The sequence below is a fragment of the Ursus americanus genome, chromosome 21 (genome assembly GCF_024610735.1).
Source record: "Ursus americanus isolate L20-20 chromosome 21, mUrsAme1.1.p, whole genome shotgun sequence".
NCBI classification, from domain to species: Eukaryota; Metazoa; Chordata; class Mammalia; order Carnivora; family Ursidae; genus Ursus; species Ursus americanus.
In genome coordinates, this window is record NC_142147.1 from 16,001,240 (window position 1) to 16,027,559 (window position 26,320).

Below are 26,320 nucleotides of genomic sequence, written 5' to 3' on the forward strand. Positions count from 1 at the left end.
TCTTCAGAATAGAGTAGCCATGTGTTTAAGTATAATTTAGTGTTTGAAAGGAGCCTATTGTGATTCTTCTTGTGTAGTGAAATTTCGTTTTGAACTGCAACAGTCACCTTGGGCGTACTCCTTTTATTTATTTATTTTTGTAAACTTAGATTTGTACATATGGGGTGTAAAAAGGACTTTTTGTAGAAATATATTCTTGTGCTTGATATATATATATATTTTTAAACCGAGTCAGCGTATATCTTTCTGGGAGGACTGCCATTATCTTCAACCCCTGTTCTCGTTCTAACTGTATCCTGGTTCCCCCAGGTTAAAAGAGAAGCCCCGGACAAGATACCACACAGGCTCTTGTTGCTCGGATGACTGCCATTGTTAAATACAACTACTGCTTTCCTTGAAGGTGCATCAGTCAGAGTGGTGCACCGAGTCCTTAGCTGGACATTCAAGGCCTTACATTTCCCTTCATAACCTGTGTGACTACAACAACAGGCTTTTAGTTATTCCTCAAAAAGTTTTATACCCCTGAGCATTTTCCCACAGTCTTTTGGCCAAATATCCTATTTCCTTCTCTCTCAAAACTTCTTCATTAAGAGCCCTCTCCCTTCCTCGACATATCAAGCTAGGTAAATGGCGGATGGAAGATAGTAGATAAAAGTCCTACACATGCCCCAAATCCTGTTAGACATAACTTCTACGAGAAGCCTTCAGTGATCTATTAAAATCGATATGGTGTCCTTACTATTAGTTCCATAGCCAGAAGAGTGTGTAGTTACAATAAGGGAGAACCTCAAGGGCAGAAGTGTCTAATACAGTGCCTGTCACACAGTATAAAGGTGCTCCAGGAATGACTATAAAAATGATTTTCATTGTAAAAAATACCTATTTGTGTCACTAACTTTGAATCACTGGAAGTTCTATCATTTCATCTTTGAATTGCCCCTCCTCCAGCAGAGTCTTGCACATGGTGGCGGCTCGACCAATTCAATTCAATTCAATTCAATTCAATTCAATTCAATCAGGAAAAGTAATAATACGGCTAAGATGGTGAAGTATAAGGGAAAGACAATATATGGTGAATTTTCAATATTATCTGTGTCTATGAATTAATATAAGCACAAAACTATCAAGCATTATTGCCATTTTGTATTAAAGAATTTCCCTTCATAAAAGATTCCTATCCTTTGATAGTGAAAATGCCATAAACTAAAAGTTGTCATGAATTGCCATTTTGTTCTGTCATTAGATGTTAATAGTTACACAAAGGTTTTTACAGGCATACCATTAATTGGAACTGAGCAGGGGGAAATCACTCAGGAGAGCCTTAACCTCTTAGCCCTCTTTTAATATCTCTACCCTTAAGGGCAAATGAATTCCCTGGAGTAGTCGTTTGTCCAAGAATTTTAACTTCTCTGGACGACATCTCTGGTGTAAATTTTTCTCTAAATAATAACTTCATAGCCCAGCAACAAGCTGAAACATATTTGTGTGACATTTCCACCTTTGTGTATATGTAGTATGCCCAGCTTTTGGGAAAGTGTTTGATAAAATACAAATTTATTAGGAAAAAAGAAATTAAAATATCACCCATCACTAGTTTTAAAAGGAAATATTTATAATCACTGGAAGTCATATGTAGATAATAACATTTTTGGGTATGGTGTGTTTGCAGTCAGATGTGAAATCAACGTACAATGGATCAAGACAAGAATATTTCTCCTCTAGGTATTTCTTAAAAAGAAAAAAAAAAAAAACCCAAAACACTGAATAGCCTCAATGTCTCCAATGACTTAAATCCTCCAGGCAGTTATTATAAAATGAAAATTTTAAAGGAACACAAAAGAGAACAGTGTTGTGTGATTCACTGATGTTTCTTGGGAGAGTCCGTCTGCAGGAACCGAATGTGAACTTCATCTGAAGCTTGCTGTGTCCATCCATTACTTCTCTTTTGCCTCTGCACATTAACTTGTAACAACTTGCACCATACATGCAGTGACTTACAAGAAGCAAAGTGACACATTCTTTTTATAAAAGAAAGAAACTCTGTAAAGCTAGAACTGGGAATATAAAACCAAAGCACTCAGCAGATAGATTACAAGTCATTTATCACTACTCTAGGACTTTATACAAGGAGAGGCTCCAGAGCCCATAAAGTTGGCTAGACAATCGCAGTGATCTATGGGGACTGACCAACACCTTCCTGAACTCGGAGGATCATAAGTCAGAAGAACAACCAGAGTGGAAGCTGTGGGTCTGGCACGAGAAGAAAAGCAGACGTAAAACAAAATTAAAATGGCAATGGTCGTGGTGGTAAAATAGTGTTCATCAGAGGTTTGTAGAACTAAATGAGACTGTCACTGGGACAGAAGAATTCACATTTAAACGTTTTTCAGACTTGAGGAGGCCAGAGCTTGACAGCATGTCCTTGGGTCCTTTTGAGTTTTCTTTGATTTTATTTAACGACGTTCTAGGCTTCCACAATCTTCCCTCCGGGTAGGCATTAGGACTGGCAAGGATTGAGGACCAGGGAAATCTCAAATCCAGCAAATGCAGAAATTAAATATTGATGGAAGGTAGAAATAAACAATCCCAAACTCACCAGTTCTGTAAATGGAGGGTGGACTTTGATTCATTTTTTAAGGCCATAGGTCATGACAAAGAATATTTACCCTCAAGGCACTTCCAAGAATACATAAGTTGTAGTTTATCTTCTTTGCCCTATAACTCCATACATCTGGAAAGAAAGGGCCAGCAGACTTTATAAATCGTCTGCTCGCAAAAACTCTTTACTTCCCTGATGGGGATGTTGAGGCTCAGGAAGCGTGAGTGAATTATGCACAGATAGGGTTGGCATGAGCCAAGAATAGATTCCAGGTTTCCTGTGTCACCATCAGAAATAACTAGACAAGGTTATCTGTTAGTTTTAGTCTTCTTATTTCCCAAAAGAGAAGATGATACGAATTTCAGGATTCCTGGCTATTCCCCAGAATATGATTTTTTTTAACTTATCTTTTTCAAATGAATGAAGAATTCCCTTAGCTTTCTAAACATATTTTTAACGATTTTATTTATTCATTTGAGAGAGAGAGACAGAGATAGCTAGAGAGAGCACGTGCTGGGGAGGGGGGGAGAGGGAGAAGAAGAAGGCTCCCCACTGAGGTGGGAGCCCGACAGCAGGGCTCGATCCCAGGACTCTGGGATCATGAACTGAGCAGAAGGCAGACGCTTAAGGGACTGAGCCACCCAAACACCCCAGAAATCCCTTAGCTTTTTAAACCAATATTTATTGTTGCCTCATAGGAAATGTACTAATGTAGGTACTAGGTAGAAAGAGATGTATACATCAAGGATGTTAATCAAAAAATGGACTTTATTTCAATGCCACATATTAATGGGTTCAACTTTTGTCACTTGAAGTGGCTCAGTGGCTGCTGCATGGGTTCAGGTGTGCTGAATGGGATGTCTTAAGATGGCCCGCTTCTGCTGAATGCCCAAATGGTCTCAGGGCTTTTTAGGGAGTATCAGTGGATGTCTACATGAAGGTTGATATGTGTTTATACCAAAAGCTGACACATCTTTGGAAGAAAGAAGAAATGATTTTTGATACTTATTTGCCTCTTGTAAGTCACGTGATTTCGCTCAAATCACATCTGCTCCCCGAACCTTGGTTTTCTCAAGCAATATTCTCCAGGTACTTTCATATCCAAAGAACTGTTGGTGACTCCCTGAATTTAGCAGTAAGAGTTTACTGAAAGATGAGATGTTGAACAGATGACATTTATAAGTTTAATTATTTTCATGATGAATGTAATTATAGTTGCAGGTCTCTGAAAAACAAGGACATTTCACTGAGTTATTGCTCATTATATCATGGTGTTAATGGTCAGTAAGGCCAGGGGCTTTTCATTTTATTGGCCACACAGGTGATGTTTCTCTATTATTCCCTTGAAAGACATGGTCATAACGCTATTGCTCCAAGAAGGGCAAATTGTGTCAACTTGTAAGAGATCTCTTGACCACAAATACAGACAGCTGAATTCCACTGTTTATGAGAGCTTGGGTAGATTACTTAAAATCACTGGACCCCAGTTCCCACAATTGTAAAATGAGGTGCTTGTGTCAGATTTTATTTCAACTCCATTTTTCACAGATGAGAGTACTTTAGTTCCCTCCCTTCTCTAAGGCATCTCTTACCCTGGCCAGCCAGGTAGGCTGTGGAGTGGGAATAAAACTCGGGTTTCATTTCCTTATGCTTGGTAGCAGCTTAACAGCCTCTGGCATAGTGTGTTGGGGAGTATTGTGAGATTTCACACTGGTACAGGACCATCTGTTTCTGACGGCCATTAGGGGTACTGGCACTGTGTGCCCCACATTACCTTTCTTGAAGATCATGCTACCTGCTAGAATTTTTCTTGGCATCAGATGTCTTGGCATAATTATGAGAGTGGTTGCTCCTCTTTATTTTGTTCAGGGGAGGGTGAGAAGGTGGGAGGAATCTAGGGTGGATACCTGGATTTTGTCTTAAGATTCCTCATCTATATCATTTATCAAACATTTACAGTCTTCCGAACACTATGCTATATAGTATTATCTCTGAAAATTGTGCATAAGATGCCTATTAAATTGGAATATAATTAGTAATGAATTCATTTATACCAGTGAGAAAACAGAAGTGAAGGGAAAATAAGTAAATCACATTCAAAGAAGTTTTATAATTTGCAAGAGATAATTTATTGCTCATCAAAAATTCCAGAATTTGAACTTGCCCCTGTTTTAAAGTCAATCTTCGGCTATACACCATAGTAATATTAAAATCAGGAAATTCTATTTCAGATAGTATTTTGACAAACCCCTTAATTTTACCAGTGAGGTCACTGAGATCCAAAGCGATTGAAAGGTTTATCTTCTAAGGCCAGCAGGCGTCAACCCTAGAAATAAATAATCAGGATTCTTAGCTACGAATCCAATACTACCGCCCCCCCCCACTGGAGACGTTTTCCTGCTCAGGAATACATTACCATTTTCTTCTCCCTGCCCCCACCAATATGGAGCGTGCTTATTATAAATGAGTTTGTAGATGATGACATCAAGAGAAAAGGGGGGGAGGGTTTAATATTGATTGAACGCTTATTTTGTGCGAGTCCCTGGGTGACTCAGTTCTGCTTTTTTTTTTCCCCCTGAGAGAAATTGCGTGCACATGCATGGCAGAGGGAGACTCTCAAGTTCCATGCCCAGTACTGAGCCTGACTCAGGGCTTGATCTCAGGACGCTGAGATCATGACTTGAGCTGAAATCAAGAGTTGGATCTTAACCGTCTGAACCACCCAGGTGCCCCGAGTCAGTTCAGCACTTTAATCTTCAAAAAAATGATGATGTGGTAGAGAAAGACAGAGACACTGTGGTCAGAGGCTCCTTGACTTCATAAGAGTGACAGCAGAGCCAGAATTCAAATTCCTTATTGCCTTGACCCAATGGTTCTTTTGATAAAACACTTTGGAAAGTTTAAGTCTAAAATTTTAGTTTAATTTAAATAGTTTGAAGTAAACAATATATGATGTCACCTTGTTATTAATTATGTTTTATAAAGACTCTCAAGTCCTTATGTTCTTATGTTTCTCCCAGAAGACAGGAATAGCTTCTTTGAACTATTACTGCTATATTTTTTTGGTATGTAAATTTGGCATATCTGAATAGTTTGTAAAGTTTCTGCAATTTATATCTGGGATGATTGTGTTCTGTCATAGCTCGAAAACCATGGTAATAGTAGGGAATGTAATTCCTTTGAATCTCTCTAAGACCTAAAGAAGGGCTGATCATTTCAAGAATTGTGAGAATTTATTGCATATTTACCTGTTGTTTGGACATCAATGATAGAAGCTTCTTGAGCTCACCATAAGGATATACTAATAGTATCTTTATTGTCTTGGCTTTAAGATAAGGCAATATGTATTTGGAAATGCATTTAATGGATCCATGGTAGAGAAGCTTCAATTATCCTTGTACTCAGGCTAGAGACAGACGAGGGAGGAAACTGGCTTCGATAGATGAAAGGTGATTAACTGTTAGAGTTCTGCTAACTCTTAGCAAAGGCTCAGGTCGTCAGACATTGCAGACCAGGCAAAGAGAGAAGCTGCTTCTCTCACGTAGACAAGGGAATGCACGGATGCAGTTCAGTATCTTGGATAGTTCTTTGAAAGGCAAAACAAACAAAAACACAGCTGGAAAAAGAAGTCGCACTGAAGGTTTTTGCATTCAGATCCTACTCTGAATGTTCAAGATACTGATTCCCATAGCACCATTTTTTTCTTTTTTTCATGAGAGCAAGCTACAGGAATTTGTCTCTTTGGGGATTGGGCCTCATTTTTGTCATGTGCATAGATACTCGTGATTAAGAAAAACACCCTCTAAACTCTATCGCTCTTTTTGCTCTGTTTATAGAAAAGATGCATATCATAAAGACCATGTATAAATATTTTGCAATCAACATTATATATCCGTGCTTTGCTTAATATTTTAAAAATTCAGAAAAAATATGGTTTAACACAAAAGCAATGTAGAGAGAGGAGGTAATCTAGAGTGGGGGCAGCAAACTACATTCCCCAGGCCAAACTGTATTGCCTGGAAGTTAAAAATAGTTTTTACATTTTTATAGGGTTAAAACAACAACAACGAAGAATTCCACAAAACTCAAAATATTTATTAAATGTCCCTTTACAGAAAAAAAGCTTGCTAACTCCTGATTTAGAATAATGTTTAGCAAAAATACTTAAACTTTACAACTAATCTCATTTCTATTCTTATTAAAATCAGCCATGAATTATTTTACTTGAGATCACCTTTTGGTGTAGGTAAATTATTAATAGCCCATTCTACAGGTGAAGAACTTGAAGTAACAAGCCAATGACTAGTTAGCTTTTCAAATTTGCGGGTAATATGAACCTCTAAATTGCTTCTATTACTTTAGAATAAATATCAGGGCATTTATAAATAATGACAATATATGGTAATATTTAGCCTCTACATGAATAGGATGACATCAGGATTGAATAAAGCTTCTATTTATATCCATGTAAAAGGAGTAACACAAATAAAATGTAGATAAAACTTGATTTGACAGAATCTGTGTAGCACAACCTACACAGATTTTTTTTTGTTTTAGACATGAGTTAATCTTAAACCAAACATACACTATTATTGTCAGAAGTAGTTTCTGGAATAAAGATATCCATAGGCCCTTGGAATTCTACATTGGGAATGATTTGGTCCTGCCATAGCTCTAAACCATGAGAATTGCAGGAAATGCAAAAATATATTCAGTAACACATACCTGTAGAGTAAATGTGTTTGAATTTATTCAGATAGTGGAATATTAATATTAAATGACTTATTTAGTATGGAAACAAGAACACGTTCAGGAGATAAGAGACTTAGTAAAAGAAAGACTAGGTTCACTATGTTCTCTGGATCACTAATTGCAATCATTCAAAAATATGTGATGAATTCTGAAAATGGAGGCATCCTGAGAAACTTCCTAAATGACACAGAGCAAGTAGGTAACAGTTTGTCTTCGTTACAGTAGAGTCAATAATGTGGATGATGACTTAAGAAGCCTCGTTGGCAAATATCTAAATTACACAATCCTCGGAGAGGAGCATCTCACTCAATGGTAGTGGGTTCTATCAGTCTGTTCTAATGTATTTTAATCTTTTGGATACTTTGCCTGAAAATATCATAATATTTAATTTCAGTCAGCCAGGCACCATGAGGTTTCAAAATATCAGTTGCAACAACAGCTGTTTCAGACGTTTTGCTTGACATACGACATGGTTGTTCTCTCGGGGGACACTTATTTTATTTTATTTTATTTTATTTTATTTTATTTTATTTTATTTTATTTTATTTTATTTTTTTAAAGATTTTATTTATTTATTTTTTTGTCAGAGAGAGAGACAACCAGTGAGAGAGGGAACACAAGCAGGGGGAGTGGGAGAGGAAGAAGCAGGCTCCCAGCAGAGCAGGGAGCCAGATGTGGGGCTCGATCCCAGGACCCTGGGATCAGACCCTGAGCCGAAGGCATACGCTTAACGACTAAGCCACCCAGGCGCCCCTCGGGGGACACTTTTAAATGTCCAGGTTAATGAAAGCACTGTCTCAGTTTACTTAGCCCCTGTCATTAAATTTATAATTAATAAGCTTAAAAAAAAAAAAGATAACTTATGTAAAGCATGTGAGCAAATGCTCCACTATGCCGGAAAGTATGCTGAGGCAAACAGGGTCACTAAGAACTGAACACAGTATTTCAGACGACAAATTATAGTTAATTTTGAGGGGTGGGGTTGGGTAGCACTCCCAGGACAGATCAGAAAGGCAGAGACTAATATGGTTATAAATTTGAACATTGGTCATTTTAAGTTTTAAGTTCTAGATGAAAACAACTTAAAATACGACTCTCTGACCACTTCCTGTAGATCCGTACCCTGGGTTTTGTCATGTTGCTCTTGACAGTCTGATGGCGAAAACAGGAAGAGAACAACCACGTGGTAAAAGAATATATTCTCGTCAATTATATTAGATCTTGCTTACGTCATGTGCTACTAGCATTCTCTCTATTCTGTGCTTTTCAGTCCTTTTCATAAGGGTCACTGTGGGTCCAAGAACTTCTTGAGCAGGAAACGTTTCTGACCTAGACTTACTACATGAGCCCTATGGGAGATACAGCAATTATCCACTGTGTTTCTTGGAACCCAAGAGCTTTAAAAAAAAAAAAAAAAAAAAAAGAGGGATTTAGTAAAAGTGGTTCTGAGAATAAAAACCTGTAGCCTCAAGCATTATTAATTTGCAAACTTTTCTTCTTTTCTAATACATACAACTCAAGAAACTGTAAAAGGAGCTACAGAGTAAACTAAAGAATATAGAAGCAAGAAATATTAAAATTGTTCAGTGAATTTGTGAACTGAAATAGCTAGGCTAACAGCAACACAAAAATTTCAGGTTCATCAGATCAAAATCTACAGCCGGGAAAAGTTGCAGCAAATTTGCACATTTGTACTCACATTAGGGATGGTTAGGTCATCTCAAATACGGACATGGTGTATCTCTCATGCTAAAATCTTGATATTTTTATTACTTCCAGTCATTAACAAAATATATTAATTAGTTTTTTTTTTACCAGCATACGTGAATTTTTATTTCAAAGTAAAATTTTAAAGAAAGAAATTATGATGTAATAGTCTTTGGAAATTACCACCATAATTTTTATGCTTGACAGGTGTTTATGGAAGCAATTACACTGAATTCATCTTCCAACATAATAAAAAGAGATGATGTTCACTGAGCACTTATTATGGGTTAGGCACTATGCCAAGCACTTATCATGCAGTAACTCATTCCATGCTTTCTCTACCTTATGCAGGAGGCGTCCTTATTATTTTTGCTTTTCAGAAGAACTATTAGAAGCTCAGAGAAATTAAGTGATTTGCTCACGTACACATATTTGTTAATTGGGAAAAAAACAGAATTCTAATTCAGGCAGTTGATTTTATATCCTACGTTCTTAACAACTATGCTATATTATGCCCATAAAAATTATAATAGTAAAATATTAAAACAAAATAAAAAGTACACTCAATTCCCCACCCTGTTGTTAATTTCAGTTATTCATATTCTTCTCGTCATTTTCCACTATGCAGGAAAAACTTCTGCATATGTGTGTATCCTATACCTCATTTTGTAGTTCCTTTTCTCATAAGCAAATCACATAGTATTTATGATATAATGTTGTACTAGAAATAATAATTTCAATGTTTGCTTGGGATTTTACCACATAGAAGAATAATTTATTGGATATTCTCTTATCCTTGAACTTTCACGTTATGTCAACTTGATGTTGTTCCATCTGAAGCTTTACTTTGTGTTATTTCCTTAGAATAAGCTACCAGGAAACTGACTCTTGGATCATCCTCTGTTTTTTGTGTAGGTGTTCAAATCGTGCCTTTACACATGACTTATACATGGCCTTTCTGAAATTTTTTGTGTTGTTGTGGAATACTGATGATTTGCTTTAAGAGTGTCTGTGTGGCATCTGATTGATGTTGACTGAGGGGTTTATCTGGTTAATTGGTCAGTGGTTCTCCCTCACTATCATATTTAAGTTGTCTTTGACCATGGTGCCCCATTGAACCTAATAGAGGCTGACTTATTCTTTGCCAAGATGTAGAAGTAACTATGTTTAGCTTTAAGATCTTTAATAATTATCGTCTGTCATCTGACGTTATGAAGAATATGTGAACTAACAACAACAAAATGCTTATAAAGCATGGTTCGGTTCTCAGAATCATTTATAATTAAATGGGTCTAAATTCACACAGCTAGTAATGGCAATCAACTAGAAGGATCCTTGGAAAGGATCCTTTTTGCTCCACCTCGTATCATCTTGTCCGAGGTTTTTTTTTTTTTTTTCTTTTTTTTAACTGTAGATGTTGCTGTAGCAAGTAGCTACACATAGTAATTCTGGTGCATATGCAAACCTGGAAATATGAGGGGGTTAACACTGCATGGGACAACTCCTGACTAGGTACTGGTGTACTCCTCTCTTCCTTTCACTGAGGGGAATTCTGAGGTGCGTTCTACATAGCCCCTCAGGGGCTCCCAATAGAAGCCTCTTCTTTTGTGTATATATCCCAGTTGCTCACGTTGGTGACCAGATCCATAGCACACCTTTGATTTGTTTTCTCTCCTTCCTAATGTTTTTTCTTCAATGCCCTGAATCATGTTCCTTGGGATAATTTCCAAAATTAAACTACCTGCATGAAAACCCTTGTCTCTGGCTTTGCTTTTTGGAGGAACCTAGGTGAAAGCATGGAGAATTTATTCATTTAATTTCAAAAAGATAAAAACATTCAAAGGAAGATCTTAGGATAAAAATTCTGAAGTTCAAGATAGATGACATAAGTTTCCAATCTAAGGATGCTTATGGTTCTTTGTTTCCAATATGTGCTCATTGTAAAACATTAAGATTAAAAACTATGGAATTTTTTTAGAAGAAAAAGAAACTTACTAATATTTTCAACTCCCAGAAGCAACAACTATTAATTAATATGTTGATATCTATCATCCAGTTTTTTCATGCACATAAATATATTTTCAATGCAAAACTACATGAACTATATGATCCTCATTTTGTACATAAAGATAGTTTGTGCATTTCCTTATATAGACTTTATTTAAAATGGGCTTTAAATTAGAAGCATTGAATTGCACCATATGGATTTACTTCATTTTTTTACTGTTCTCTTATTTTTGGACATTATTCATCGATCTGCAAAGATGATTACTCAAATGTGTCATGTATGTGTGGTGCATGTGTGATGTGTGCTTGTGTTATGTATCTCGTGTGTGTACAGTATGTGTGTGTGGGATTTGTGTGTCGTGTGTGTTGTGTATGTGTTGGGTGTGTGTGGATATCTGTTTTGTGTGTGTGGTCTGTGTGCGATGTGTGTATATTATATGTGTGGAGTGTGGTGTATATGCAGTGTGTATGTAATGTATGGCAGTTATGTGTGTGGTATATGTGTAAGGGGCATGTGGCTTCTGTGTTGTGTGTGTGGACTGTACAAGGTGTATGTGCTCAATGTATGCTGCTTGTGCTGTATGTTTGGTGAGTGTGTGGTATGTGTTGTGTGTATGTGTGTTGTGTGTATGTGGTGTAAGTGGTGCATGTGTGGGGTATAAAAATGTTATTTCTCAACAAATATTTACAGAAATATTTTCAAAATAAACTAATGACAAATGAGCCATGTTTCTGTTGGAGATTTTATATTATGTTGTATTTCAACCATTGGTGTATGAGAATTCTCCTTTTGCTATCCTGTCTTAGTTATTCTGTGTATGTACATGTATAATTTGAAGGAAGAACAATGTCTGTATTTATTCATTGGTATTTACATGATAGTGAAGTTGAGAATTGCTTTGAGCTTTCCATATTTCATATTTCATTGGATATTTGTACTTTTTACTTTTATGAATTAATCTGTTAAGTCTTTTTTTTAAATTAATCTGTTAAATCTTAAAACAGCAGCAACTTCTTGCTAGACATGTCTCCAAAGGCAAGAGAAACAAAAGCAAAAATGAACTATTGGGATTTCATTAAGATAAAAAAACTTTTGCACAGCGAAAGAAACAAACTAACAAAACTAAAAGGCAACTTATGGAATGAGAGAAGATATTTGCAAATGTCTCATCAGATAAAGGGCTAGTATCCAAAATCTATAAGGTACTTATCAAACTCAACACCCAAAAAACAAAAAATCCAGTCAAGAAATGGGCAGAAGACATGAACAGACATTTCTGCAAAGAAGACATACAAATAGCCAACAGACACATGAAAAAATGCTCAACATCACTCGGCATCAGGGAAATACAAATCAAAACCACAATGTGATACCACATACTAGTCAGAACACCTAAAGTTAACAACTCAGGAAACAATAGATGTTGGTGAGTATGTGGAGAAAGGGGAACCCTCTTACACTGTCGGTGTGAATACAAGCTGGTGCAGCCACTGTGGAAAACAGTATGGAATTTCCTGAAAAAGTTAAAAATAGAGCTACCCTATGACCCAGCAATTGCACTACTGGGTATTTATCCAAAGGTTACAATCATAGTGATTTGAAGGGGCACCTGCACTCCAATGTTTATAGCAGCAATGGCCACAATAACCAAAGTACGGAAAGAGCCCAGATGTCCATCAACAGATGAATGGATAAAGAAAATGTGGTACATATATACAATAGAATATTACTCAGCCATCCAAAAGAATGAAATCTTGCCATTTGCAATGCTGTGGATGGAACTTGAGGGCATTATGCTTAGTGAAATTAGTCAGAGAAAATCAAATACCATATGATTTCACTCATATATGGAATTTAAGAAACAAAAACAGATGAGCATAGAGGAAGGGAAGGAAAAATACGTAAGATGAAAACAGAGAGGGAAGCAAACCATAAGAGTCTCTTGAACTCTAGGAAACAAACTGAGGGTTGCTGGAGGGGAGGTGGGTGGGGGGATGGGATAATTGGATGATAGGCATTAAGGAGGGCTTGAAGTAATGAGCACTGGGTGTTGTATGCAACTGATGAATCACTAAATTCTACTTCTGAAACTAATAATACAGTATATATTAATTAAATTTAAATGAAAAAAAGCAATTCACAAAAGAAAAAGTAAAGTTCCATCAAGAGTTCATGAAACAGAGAAGAACTATGAGGACAAGATACGTGATCTCAATAAAGGTGATCTAAACCCTACATACACACACATGGAGGGATGGTTATTCAAACCAAACTAAAACCATCAGATGTAAGTTTTTCCAGTATTTTAATCTTAAGTGGACATAAGAAGAGAAATTATTAAGACTATCACCAAAAAGAGGGGAATGACAAGGAGAAAAAAAGACTATCACTATCTTTCATTTCTTAATTGACCAATACATACCTATACACTAAACATGTATACACAAACTTCTGCAAAAATCTGGAGAATATGGGCGGGAGTGGATATTCAGGATGTGGGTAATGATATAAGGAACATAAGGTTAGATCAGAATGAAATTATAGATTCGGTTCTACTAAGCAGAAATTCTGGATTTGATGTTGTAGCTCAAGGGGTAAGAAAAGGCTTTAATATTTGATTGTTTGGCTGGAACATGGACCAAAAGATGGCCTACGCTAAATGAAGTTGAAATGCCAGAACTGCCTTGGCATACTGTAAAGGAAGGGATCCTCTTAGGGAGATCCTCTCCTTAGAGAGATTGGAATGTTAGAGTGGATTTATCATGTAAGACTTGTTCACTCACTCTGGGAAGGTCCAGAGGACACACTTCCCACAATGACTGAGAAATAAATTTTCGAGGGGGTGCCCAGCATCAATGAAGAGCTCTGTGGTCAGTCTTCTCTGTAGGTCAGAAATTATAGTTGGAACTGCTGTCACTGAATTAGGATCCTTAAATGCAGTGGGGGATAACTGGATTCTGGGTGGCGGGGGCCAAGAGACAGCATTTTATCACCAAAGACAAGGAGGTGTGGTTAGCATAATGGACAGCAGGATCAAAACAGTAATCAGAATAGTCTGACTCACAGGGGCACCTGGGTGGCTCAGTCGGTTAAGCATCTGACTTCAGCTCAGGTCGTGATCTCAAAGTCATGGGATCGAACCCCATGTCAGGCTCCCTGCTCAGTGGGAAGTCTGCTTGTCCTTCTCCCTCTGCTCCTCCCACCCCCCTTGCACATTCTATCTCTAAAATAAATAAAACTTAAAAAAAAAAGAGAGAGAGAATAGTCTGACTCACAGAGACCCTATGGCATCAGCTAGTTTATCATTATGTCTGTAGAAGAGAAATAGATGTCAGTCTACTGAATTCTTACTTGATCTGAATAAGAGGGAGACTTCTAGGTAAAATGATCTAAAGTCCAACCTGAATCATAAGAGTAGTGTCATGGCTCCTCAGTCAATTCCCAGACTTGAGTCAGTTTATAGACCTAGAACCCCTGAAGTGGAGGGAAGGCTAAGTCCCCTTGAGGAAGGACCCTGCTTTACTGCCAAAATTGTATATCATTAATATTACTCCCAGCCTTCCCCCAAGAGACCTCTGGCATTTTATTAGGCATTGGGGAAAAGGAAATAATCAGATGCTTCAGAGAAATAATTGGCTCTAAACTGAAACTAATTCCAGGAGACCTAAAATGTCACTGTGGTCCACCAGTTGAAGCTGGTCTTATGGAGGTCAAGTGATCAATGGAGTTTTAGCCTAGGTTTATCTCATAGTGGGTTCAGTAGTTCTATGAACACATCCCGAGGTTACTTCTTAGTTTTGAAATGTGTAATTAGAATAGATACACTCAGCAACTGGCAGAATTCCTACATCATAATGCTTCTGCTTAACATATTATGAATAACTCATGCAAAACTGAAGATGATACCTTTTCCCCAAACCAAAATGACTCAAAGCCATGCTCAGTGATTGGATGCACCATGAAGCCCTCAATCTCTGGACAATGTTCATGACATCCCTTCCTTGTAGGACTTGGCATACCAACAGTTTTCTGCCTTTGTGAAGTGATGATTGAATAAAATAGTTTTCACGCCCTTTTTGTATAATATCTATGATAATGACTACTTGCTAATATCTTCTACCATCATTGCCACCATCATTGTTCAAGAGCCACAGGGAGCTATACATGGGAAGAAATGAGATGAACCCTATTCATGGTTAACATTGCATTGGTTTGTGTCTATCTTTTATATTCTCGAAGACTAATGTTTATTATATGCCATAACAACAGCAGTTGCTGTACATTCTAACTCACATTGAGAGAATAGTAAAATGTAATCTCCCTAAAGCTTGGCATTCAAGTTACTCTTCAACAAAAAAGATTCAAGTAGTTCAGTTACATTTCCACACACTCCATTTGGTACTGACTTTACTGAAAACCACACTTCTGAGATGTTTAAATTGTATTTTTGCCCACTGAAGTGAAAAGCTACCCTTTCACAAATGGGCTTCGCTATAGTTTAGTCCATCAACCAGTTTATTTCAACCTTGTGTAGTTAGCATTGCTAGAAGCATCTTAAAGCATGTGATGGAAGAAATCTCTAGGAAATGAATATGAAAACAATGATTTCCTTGCTAGGCGCCCCAAAGCATTTCTTAAAGCCATTTTTTGGGGGGCAAGAAGTGGCTTGAGATTTTAACTGCATCATGAAAGCTAATGAGGATGAGGGGGATAGTGTCACTAATGATCAGGAAATGAAATCTACAAAGCAGGGCCAACCCCTTCTGCTGAGCAGTGCCTCAGAGAGATGTGTAGATGGACAGCTTGGAACATGAGTTCTTCTATGATTCAGCAGAGAAGCAAGGAAGTCAAGTTAGGAAACTACAAAACAACTTTCCCAGGACTGCATTTTGACTGCTCTGAAGTGCATGCGGTGGCAGTCTTTCTTGTTTTATGTAAAAGTGTATGTGGGTGGAAAAGCAAGAATTATGGCTTATAGAAGGCTTTAGCTATCAGGGGAAATTCCTACTGCAAAGGCAGAGGAACTGAGTTGGGAAAACACAGAATTTATTGGCCCCTAACTCATACTTTTCTTTTTGCAAAGCAACTTCGAGAGATAGGAGCTGCTTCACGGGAAAGAAAAGAAAACAGCCGTGTTGTGTGTCTTTGTTTCAGGACTTTGGCTTTGCCTTTCCTCATGTTTCTATTCTCTATTTTCAGAAAAGGAAACCGGAATGATACTTTCTAATTTTAAAATTCTGTGGTTTATTAATTTTTCTACCATTAGGAAAGAAAGGTAGTCAATGATCAGTTTGTTGGGATTAATCCATAGGCGGTAAGGATACGGGCAGTCTTGGTCACAAATACCGACAAACTGCATATCCTTGCTTCCCTCTACATCACTGACGAATTTTGAGCCCCAGTAGCTTTGGCCTCAGTTCTACACAGTATAAACAAGCATTTATTTTTGTTTCTGAACTGGCAGCATCTTTGCTAAAATGTTCTGGACTCTCTGTGCTCACAGATGTGTCTTCTGTGGTATTAAAATCAGGTAACAATGATGGTAGCCGTATGTTCCAACATGCATTTCATGGCATCCTCTTGTTTTGTAGATATGGTTTTATGAAAAGTCTTACATATAAAAGAAATGTCAATCACCTTAAGGTTATTAATTTAATGGGCAATACAGTAGAAAATAAAACTTTAAGAAATTTGAGCTGTGGTAGAAATCCAGAATTTATTGTTGCTGTGGTTAGATTGTTTTGCATTAAGATAGAAGGGACCAGAAAGAAATTGATTTAAACAAAAAGGTGTTCTACTAGAACAGTTAAAAGAAAAACCTCAAGGACCACACCCGTCTTCCTTCTCCCTGCTACCACCACTCCCCCAGTGAGATTCATCCTGGCATACAAGAAAAGTAATCAGTATTGACCCAGTATAGACTCTGAAACTGAAAGTGAGTAAGTGTGCCATTTTATAACTTAGTTACCCTCTGTGCACAGTATATTGGGTTTCAAAAATAAAGTTATAAACATTATTCTCTGTACAAAATCATGGTGAAGCCATGTGAAACATGCTGAAAACAAATATAGTTACTGAACATCAATATTTAGGAAGTATGGATTTAGTAGTGGTTTCAGCCAGCCTGGTTAAAGTAACAGACTAGTGTGTTTTCCGTATGAAAACATCCTAATAATAGATAAAATTTACTATGGAATAGAAAGGAAAATGGAATAATTATAGTTTGCCGCAGTCCCTCCCCCACTTAAGGTCCTCAAACATCTGTGCATGTCCAGTTTTTCCCACATAGAACATACTAGAATTTTGCCTCTCCCTCTCCATTGTGGTCTACCCTGATTGGTTATTTGCCTGCAAATAGGAGAACAATTTTCTTTAACTTGGGGCTTTAGATAATCAGCAGAAGTTCTGTTAAAGAATGAATGAATTTGCACTTTGAACTGAGGAACATACCCATGAGTTTATAACGTTGCTTAAACCTTAGCTCTGTACCAGGAAATAGGGTCACAGCATCATCTCTTTTCTGCATTGGAGCAATCTTTCCATTCCTTTGACCAGTTTCTATTTCTATGACTTTTTTGGGCCACACAGAATTGAGATTGGAAAATGCTCTCTTTGCAAAAGAGCAAACAAAAATGTAATTTTTCCACTTTTTCCCCCCATACAGAATATTCATGAGCTAGATTTTCCTTTCCTTCTATAGATACATTTGTTTTGGGGCTTGGGAGGAATATCTCTTTATTATCATCACCTCTTCACCTGCCCTCCTCCCACAGAGCAATTAACTACCTTCTCTTAGTAGATTAGTGGTTGGTAGTTGTCCAGTAACACATCAGAGCAATACAGAATGGGTCTCATACTCTTCTAGATACAAAAAACCACAAATCTTAGTAAGTATTGTTAAATAGTGAATAACACAATTACTTAAAGGTGCCTCTCTTGTTTTATCAAGGTATAGACAATCGATGGATCTGTCTTATTACTGAGGAAATTGTTAAAACATTTGGTAGATGCCCAAACATGTTCTAGGCATTGGGGAGAGGGAAGGATGCCTGTACTCAAGCATCTCACGGTTCTGTGGGGAAGAATAGAGTATGTTTACTGGGATATTCAAATCACACATGGCTCAATTCCAGAGGGATATTCCAGAAAGGTCTTTTAGAAGGTCTACAATCATCTTCCTGAAGGATGGAGCCAAATCAAGTGGAGGAGAAGGACATTTCCAAGGAGACAGAGGAGTGAGGGGTCTTTAAACAGCCAAGCAAATTGACCAGAAGAGTAAGGCACAGAGTAAAAGTGGAAGGTGAGGTTGGATAGGAAGATTGGCATATTCTCATGGAGACTCTTAAAATGCACCTGAAGTGGGGTGAAAGTATTGGGTAACGCAGGTAAGAACAGGTCTGGATGATAATGGAGGCAGGACAGTTACTGTGGGAGGGCCAGCTGCCCAAGTCTGGATCTGTACGTGCTGGTGTGAAAAGCCTGCAATGATAATGTGAGCCTTTCAAAACCATTTCCTGGGATTAGATTACACTGAGAATATTCAGAATTTAAATGACCTATCAAATTTTATGTAATCATCCTTATGTAATGCTATCCATATTAACCTATATCTCCTGGGTCAGTTACTTATTTTTTATTAACTCTAGGCACTGGAGTCTTATAAATCCAACATCATTTTTAACAAACTTCCATAGCACTGACAGAGAGCAGGATTCACTATCTCTAACTTCAAGGAATAGGAAATCATTTACATTCTTACCAGAAATCCAATGTCAACAGATATCAGCTCCTTGAAATACACTTGTTATTAGAGTAGTAACAGTGCATAAAACTCACAAAAGACTTTGATAGAAAACTAACCTTAAGACGCAAAAAAGGACACAATTATTATTGATGTCATCGGTTTAAATTTCCTACCCTAAAAAAGCACTTTAATTACCATATGCTTATCATGTTGGTTGAATTCATTTATAGAGAGAATACAATCATTAATTATCATAATTAAGACACCTGAATTCAAAATGAATGGCATTCATTCTAACCTCAGTTGTAGCTATGTTTTATCTCTGACAGTTGGGTTTCCAATCAAATGTTATCTGATTTTTTCCCCTTAATCATTAAGAAATGCTTTACTAATTAGCACATAAAATTTATGCCACATCAGACTGAATTGAATCAAGGCCTATTATCTTGAGCAGTGAGACACTTTGAAATTCTCAGTAATAGGGCATGAATATGTTATACGGTTCATACACATTTCATGAACCTCCACATTAGCGCTATTTTTTTTTTTCCAAGACAGTGCCATTAGTTATGCCATTTTCAGGACCTTTAATTCGATCATGCTGTTTAACAGCCTGTTAGATTGTGGTGCTATAAAGTCATACATTAATTTATCTTTGGTTACACTTCGGCAAAATGATTGTATTTGGTTATAAATATCCTGGATGGAATGAAAAAGAGCAGACTTGTGAAAGGTACAAAGCACTGTTGAGATAAAACCTGGCTTTAATATTTTATGAAAAGTCATTTAGGATTTGTGCCAGATATCTTCTCCCGGCCCTCCAGATCCTCTCTCCCTGACTGTATTCACCCTGCTCTCTGACCAGGGGCCAGACCTGTATGACCACATCAGTGGGCTCCCTGATGACTGGCTTCTCTTTGGGTTTGGCTAATGAGGATCTCTGGCTGAAGGTCAGGGCGTGAGAGGAGAGTGACGTCAGGGTATTGTGTCACTCACTCACTCACTCCTCCGTGATGCCGCGAAGAGTGGCTGTGTCCCTCAGTTGAAGGTCTCCGTTTTGGTCTTTAGGATTCCCTGTTTCCAGAGTAGTAAATGTCCTCTTTCTCATCCCTTTCCGTGCTTCTGGCATTACTGGCCCTAGATGATTGCACACAAAATATTGTACACAAAATTATGGCCATGAGGGTCTTAAAAATAATAGCAAAGACAAAAGTTAGCAACATAGTTGGTGGTCAACACTGAGAAACTACCCAAAATTCTGGATTTCTTGCCAGTGACCCAGCAATGCTAAAACCCACATTCCTACTTGGCAACAGTCAGCAAGAACTGCATGGGTTTGTACCCTTTGGACACCTGGAAGATGCACTTTGCAATCACTGCACTCATCATCAGTCCTAGGGTTTCTCTTTTGCTTTATGGGTAGCTTCCGGCTTCTGTATTCCTTGCAATACTTTGCATTCTTTATAGACATTTAAGTTTGCACTCATGGGCCTTATAATGAATGGGTGGTATATTTGTGCAGTTCAAACATTCTGGAATTAATATGATATTTCAATCTATGTTTCCACAAGGATTCAGTAATGGTTGGGTGATAAGCCCCCTCCATTTGGCTAATTCTCTTCATTGATTAGGTCATTGGTCCAAGTTAATCTCAACTGAGCCTCTCCCTTCAGTTTTCAGAGAATATAAATAGAAAAAAAAAAAAAAACTTGAGTTGTTTCAAGCGCCACAAATACTGAAGAGCAGTACTAAAGTTGAAATGGAAATATGTAGAAAAAGTGAATCAGGAAAAAAAGTCTGTTTTTAATTTTTATGCAGAGAAAATTTGTAATGCTTATGAAAATTAAAATATATCCGTAGATCAAGAACCCAAGATTGCTAATGTTAATACTGAAGCATTTTTATCTGTCACATATATAGTGTGTTATTCATTTTACTATATGTTATTTATGATATAATATATTAAATAAATTTTGCTTAATATAATATGTAATTGATTAATTATATGATAAAACAAGTGATTATTTTACTATGCAAGAAATTTTAATGTATTAGCAAATTATATTTCTAGAAATAAATTTAAATCAGTGTCAGACAATAGCTGTACAATTTCTATTCAGCTCTTTACTTAACATAACTACGTATACATTATTACTCTTCTAAAAATCATATAGATGCACAATAATTATTTTCACCAACCCAATTTTTAACAAGTTGTATCAAATTTTGCTATCATAAATTTTGGCGTTGATCATTCTTATACATATATCTTTTGCATATTTTGAGATTATTTCCTTAGAATGTTCACAATATAATCCCAGAAATAAGTAAAATAGCTGGGTCTTTTTAACAAGTATTTTGACAAATTTTCTTTGTTTAAAAAATAGGTTAATTAAAAGGAGCTTCACCATGCATCAGGTACCGAGCAGACTGCACTGTTTGACATGTATTAACTTGCCTCTTCCATTCAAATTATAATCATGGAATCACAGAATGTTAAAGATCAGTAAATATTTACAGTCGACCCTTGAACAACACAGGGGTTAAGGACACTGACTGTCCACACAGTTGAAAATCCACGTATAACTTTTAACTCCCCCCAAAACTTAGTTACTAATAGCCTGCTTTTGACCAGAAGCCTTACTGGTAACATAAACAGTTGATACAGTTGATAACTCACAGTTTATGTGTTATATATTATACGTATTACGTATTGTATTCTTAAGTAGAGTAAGCTAGAGAAAAGAAAATGTCACTAAGAAAATCTTAAGGAAGAGAAAATACACTTACGGTACTACACCATATTTACTGAAAAAAAAATCCACATATAAGTGGACCCATGCAGTTTAAACCCATGTGGTTCAAGGGTCAACTCTATTTAGCATCTATTATATGCACAGTAAAGCTGTAAACTCAAATAAGGCATAAACATGGATTAGCCCAACTTCCTTCACTTAATAGACCTTTAATCCAGTTGAGCTTTGAGTTTTAATTGTTTTTGAGTTAATGAGTTCCTAGGCTCTACCATGCCAAATACCATAAACATACACAACAACATAATAACATAACACACACACATGCACACTTACACACAGGGAATTTTTTTGGTAAAATGAATTAGAATCATTTTGTCCATGTTTTTCCACTACAGTAGTCTTTCAGTAACCTAAGAAAATCTGGATGCTGTAAAATGAAGTCTGCGATTAACCATTAAACAAAGATTTCATGTTGTGATTATGTTAGTGCCTTGATTTAAGTGTGTGTGTGTGTGTGTGTGTGTGTGTGTGTGTGTCTGCAGACAGAGCAAGAACTCCTGGGGATGGGTGGGTGACACTCCACAACACTGGAGTCTGTGACTCACGGACATCCCAGCTCTGGAAAGGCCTTCAGTCTTCATCTGGTCTACCCCCATCTTTACACAAGTGAGAAAACTGAAAATCAGCAAGACACATTAACCTACTGGATGTCATGCAGCTAATTAGTGGCAGGACTGTCTCCTACAATTTCTTCATCTGGAGGCACAGTCCAGATGAAACTTGAGAACATACTGGGTTTTTGTAGTTGACTTTGTTTTCCTTCTTTCATAGATAGCAGTGAGATTTGCAGTCACACTGTGTGGGGTCTTTCACATTGTCCCGGTAGACTGAATAAAAGACAGTGGATTGCATGCAATGTTATTTCAAGATCATAAGATATTTCAAAAACAGATGGCAGTATACATGAGAGATCACAGGGGATAGCAGTTCACAGCAGTAATTAAAAGGATCCTGAACAATAGAAAGGCTTTTAAATTAAGCAGTAAACTTTACATAATTAGGCATTCTTTTTTGTTGTTGTTGTCTTTCCTGTTTGGCACAGGTTTTAGACAGGAAGTTTTTTTGGTTTTTTAATTTTTTTCCTGTCAACAATATCTTTCTGCCTATATTTTATGCAGAGAAGGCATTTGAATGTTGTTTCTAGTCAGAAATCAGAATGGGAGAATGAAGTAAGTTCCAGCTGAATCACTTAGGAAAACTCCTGAACTATTCTGTTTAAGGCCCTAGAGTCAGCCTATCCCATCTGAAAACACGGCAGTACTGTGTGCCCCAAGGATGGGATTCCTTTGAAGAGGAAATGTCCCAGTAAGGAAATTCTCTTAAGAATTACACCTTTGCCCATACAACTGTATTCGAATATACGTTCACCAATTTATAGTTCTGAAAATGTGCTGTTTCTAAAAAAAACATAAATGAAAACAGTATAAAAGGATCTGATACAAATTTCATGGATTGATTTGCAAAATTACACCGACAGAAACACAGATACTAAGAAATGGTCAGGACCTTAGAAATCACGTGGCCCAAGATTTTCTATCTCTGATGTAACATTTTCTGAGAAGACACTCAGTGGGCCAGTCACCGAGTAAAATGCCAGTGATAGCTGAGACAAGGTCACTTATTCCCTAGACTTTACTCTGTGTGTATATGTGCGTGGTTTTTTTTGAGATTAGTTTATTTCAGAGAGCAAGAAAGAGACAGGGTGTGTGTGTGCTTGAGAAGGGGCGGGGGGAGGGAGAGAATCTTTAAGCAGACTCCCTGCTGAGTGCCTAGCCAGTCCTAGGGCTGAGATGGTAACCTGAGCAGAAACCGAGAGTCTGACACTTAACAGACTAAGCCACCCAGGTGCCCCTGTGTGTATGTGTTTTAATAGAGTGTGATATGTGAACCCAAATCATCTTTGATGGTTTGAAAGAATCAAGTGTTTAGGATGGTGGAAAATAAGCCTATTGTAGTAGAACACAAAATATTTCAAAATCCTTATGTGGAAACAAATTTTGTCTCAATAACGATTTTAGATTATCTGTGTAATGTCCTGATGCCATTTGTGGGATTTTTGTAACCTCCTCTTATGTCACCCTGACCAATCTCTAGGTTCGTGATTGTACACTTGCCTGGCCTTGATTTTTGGCATGCTAGAGTCTTGAGAAATTGTGACCTTTCAGCTCCTTCATTGTTTCAGTTCCATCCCTTTATCCACGCCTTCACTTTACGGAATGGAAAAGTCTTTCGGGTGCAAGAAATGACAGACAGGAGACAAGCATGCAATGTGACTTCTGCAAATGTTATGCTACCCTCCACTTTCAAACTGTTCCAAAAAGAAAATGAAAGGCTTCAATATTCCTACTAGTTAGCCAAAGTCATATTTTGGGATTATGTGGGACATAGGGTGACAGACTTTCCTTGTTGAATCATATTCTAAAGATGCATACCCTTTGTAATGGAGCTTTGTGGATTGCTCAGATTTTGTTCCTTTCAAGAACTTCCCTCTTGGCATGCAGGTTTGTTGGGTCTTTCCAGCAGTGCCATGTCCTTTGCCAGGGCTAATCAGGGCCCTTCCAGGCAATGTAACACCTGGACTATAGAAGAGAGAGTGTATTTGCTGGGGTCACAGGCTGTGAGCTCAGAACTCCTAATGATTATCTTTCCTAATGCATGTTAAGAAGTACTAGACACAATCAAACTCAGGCGTTGAGTTGAGAAAGGAGGGGTACAGATCCCTGACGGCATCACTAGGGGACCTGATTAAGCCTGCCTTGGTGAATGATCTTTAAAAAAGTTTTTTTCTTAAGTTCACTTAAGAATTTGCCGGGGTGCACCTGGGTGGCTCAGTCAGTTGAGTATTTGACTCTTGGTTTCAGATCAGGTCAGGACTTCAGGGTCATGAAATGGAGCCCCGAGTCGGTCTCTGCAGTCAACAGGGAGTTTACTTCAGATTTTCTCTCTCCCTCTGCCCCTCCCCCCTCTCCTGCACAGCACATGCTCTCTCTCTCTCTCTCTTTCTCTCTCAAATTAGTTAATTAAAAAAAAAACTTGCCAAAGGAAAAATTCTGACAAAGGGGTAATGAATATAATCAGAGTTCCTAGTATCAGGCCCTTTATATAAAAACATTTCTCCGAATTCTAATAAATAAACAAATTACCCAAGTACAGATGGCTTCACTAAATTGTAACATAAGGTTGATATTGTGCTTCTATTCCTCAGTTGGCTTATCTCTGAGGAACTCTGCCCATCCTGCTGACTGAGGTACAGTAGGTGTTTCTCAGAGAAGGTCATGCTTAACAAGTGAAGTAGGTAAGATTTATTGCAGTATATAGGGGTACAGTTTATTTTGTGTGGAACTAGAATGGAAAACCTGAGTCAAAAAGTAAGGCAGAGTCTTACTTAGCTAAAGAATTACAGTCTAACAATTTTATCTTTGGAAATAGTTTAACTGGGTGCCTCCTGGAAGAAAAAGAATACTGCCCCATTACTAAAGGTGGTCAAACAGAAGACTGCATGACCTTTGGTTGGAAAATTAGCAGAGGAATTGAGGCACTGGGTAGGAAATGAAAGCTTCAAATTCTGTGTAAGAACCCACAATTCCTTAAAACACAGCTGAGTAATGATGGAAGGCAATTAATAAAGCCTTACATTTATTCCTACTTAAACAGAGCCCATGGGTCCTTTGAGCACATGGGTCCTTTGTTGAAGTCATGCCACCTCGAAATAAATCTTTCTGGGAAGAAAGAAGCAAGTCTATTTCAATTCGTAGGAACAATATTTCTACCAGAAAACATGGTCCAGCCCAGCTTACATGTAGGCCACTTACTAGGAAAACAGTACAGGACACCCAGAAATCCAGATAAATCAGACCAAGTCATGTCAGTGGATCTGAGAGTACTGTCAGATCTCAAATCATAGCTACTAATGCTATCATGCAATTTATATCCAAAGCAGAGATAAATTAGTGCAGATACTCTAAAGTTGCTGGAAGCTGAAAAGGCAAAGGGTAGTTGTCATGAAAAAACCCTGCCTACTAGAAGCAAGCAGGGAGTAAGTTAGAGATCTCTGATCAACAGGGAGATGGAACATCAGGAAGTAATGTAAGTAATGCTAATGGCTAATGTTTTGATAAGAATTCGGTTGCTGATTCTTCGATCATTTCAACGGGTTAGCAAAATGCCACAAAGGAAACTAAAAAACCTACTTCTTCAGGAAACAGACGTTTTTCTCTCCTTTATATTTTATCTATGTGATGAAAGGTTTACTATCATAGAACACATCACAAATGTACATATACGTAAATATAAATGTATGTGCATACATATGAATACAATATTATGCAACATTACACAACATATGAATACATAAATGCATACACCAGTGCACACTTCCCTACATTCTAACACAAAATATGCCTAACACAGAGTCTTTTCTTTGTGGCTGGAGGTCAAACAATATTTGCTAAATAAATTTACAAAGGCTTAGTATTCCAGAGGCTGGGATTACAGTGGAGCATCCAATGGACAGAATTCCTAACTAAGCAGTTTCAGTTGTTCACAGACTGGGGTCAATATTGTTACCAATTCTAATTCCGTAATTTAGAATTCCTGCAGGGTTTGTAGCTAGGCTGGGGGCGGCGGGGGCGGGGGTGGTGGATTTGCCCCTGTCCTAGGTAACCAGGATGTGCTGGATAGTTTGTTTCCTGATG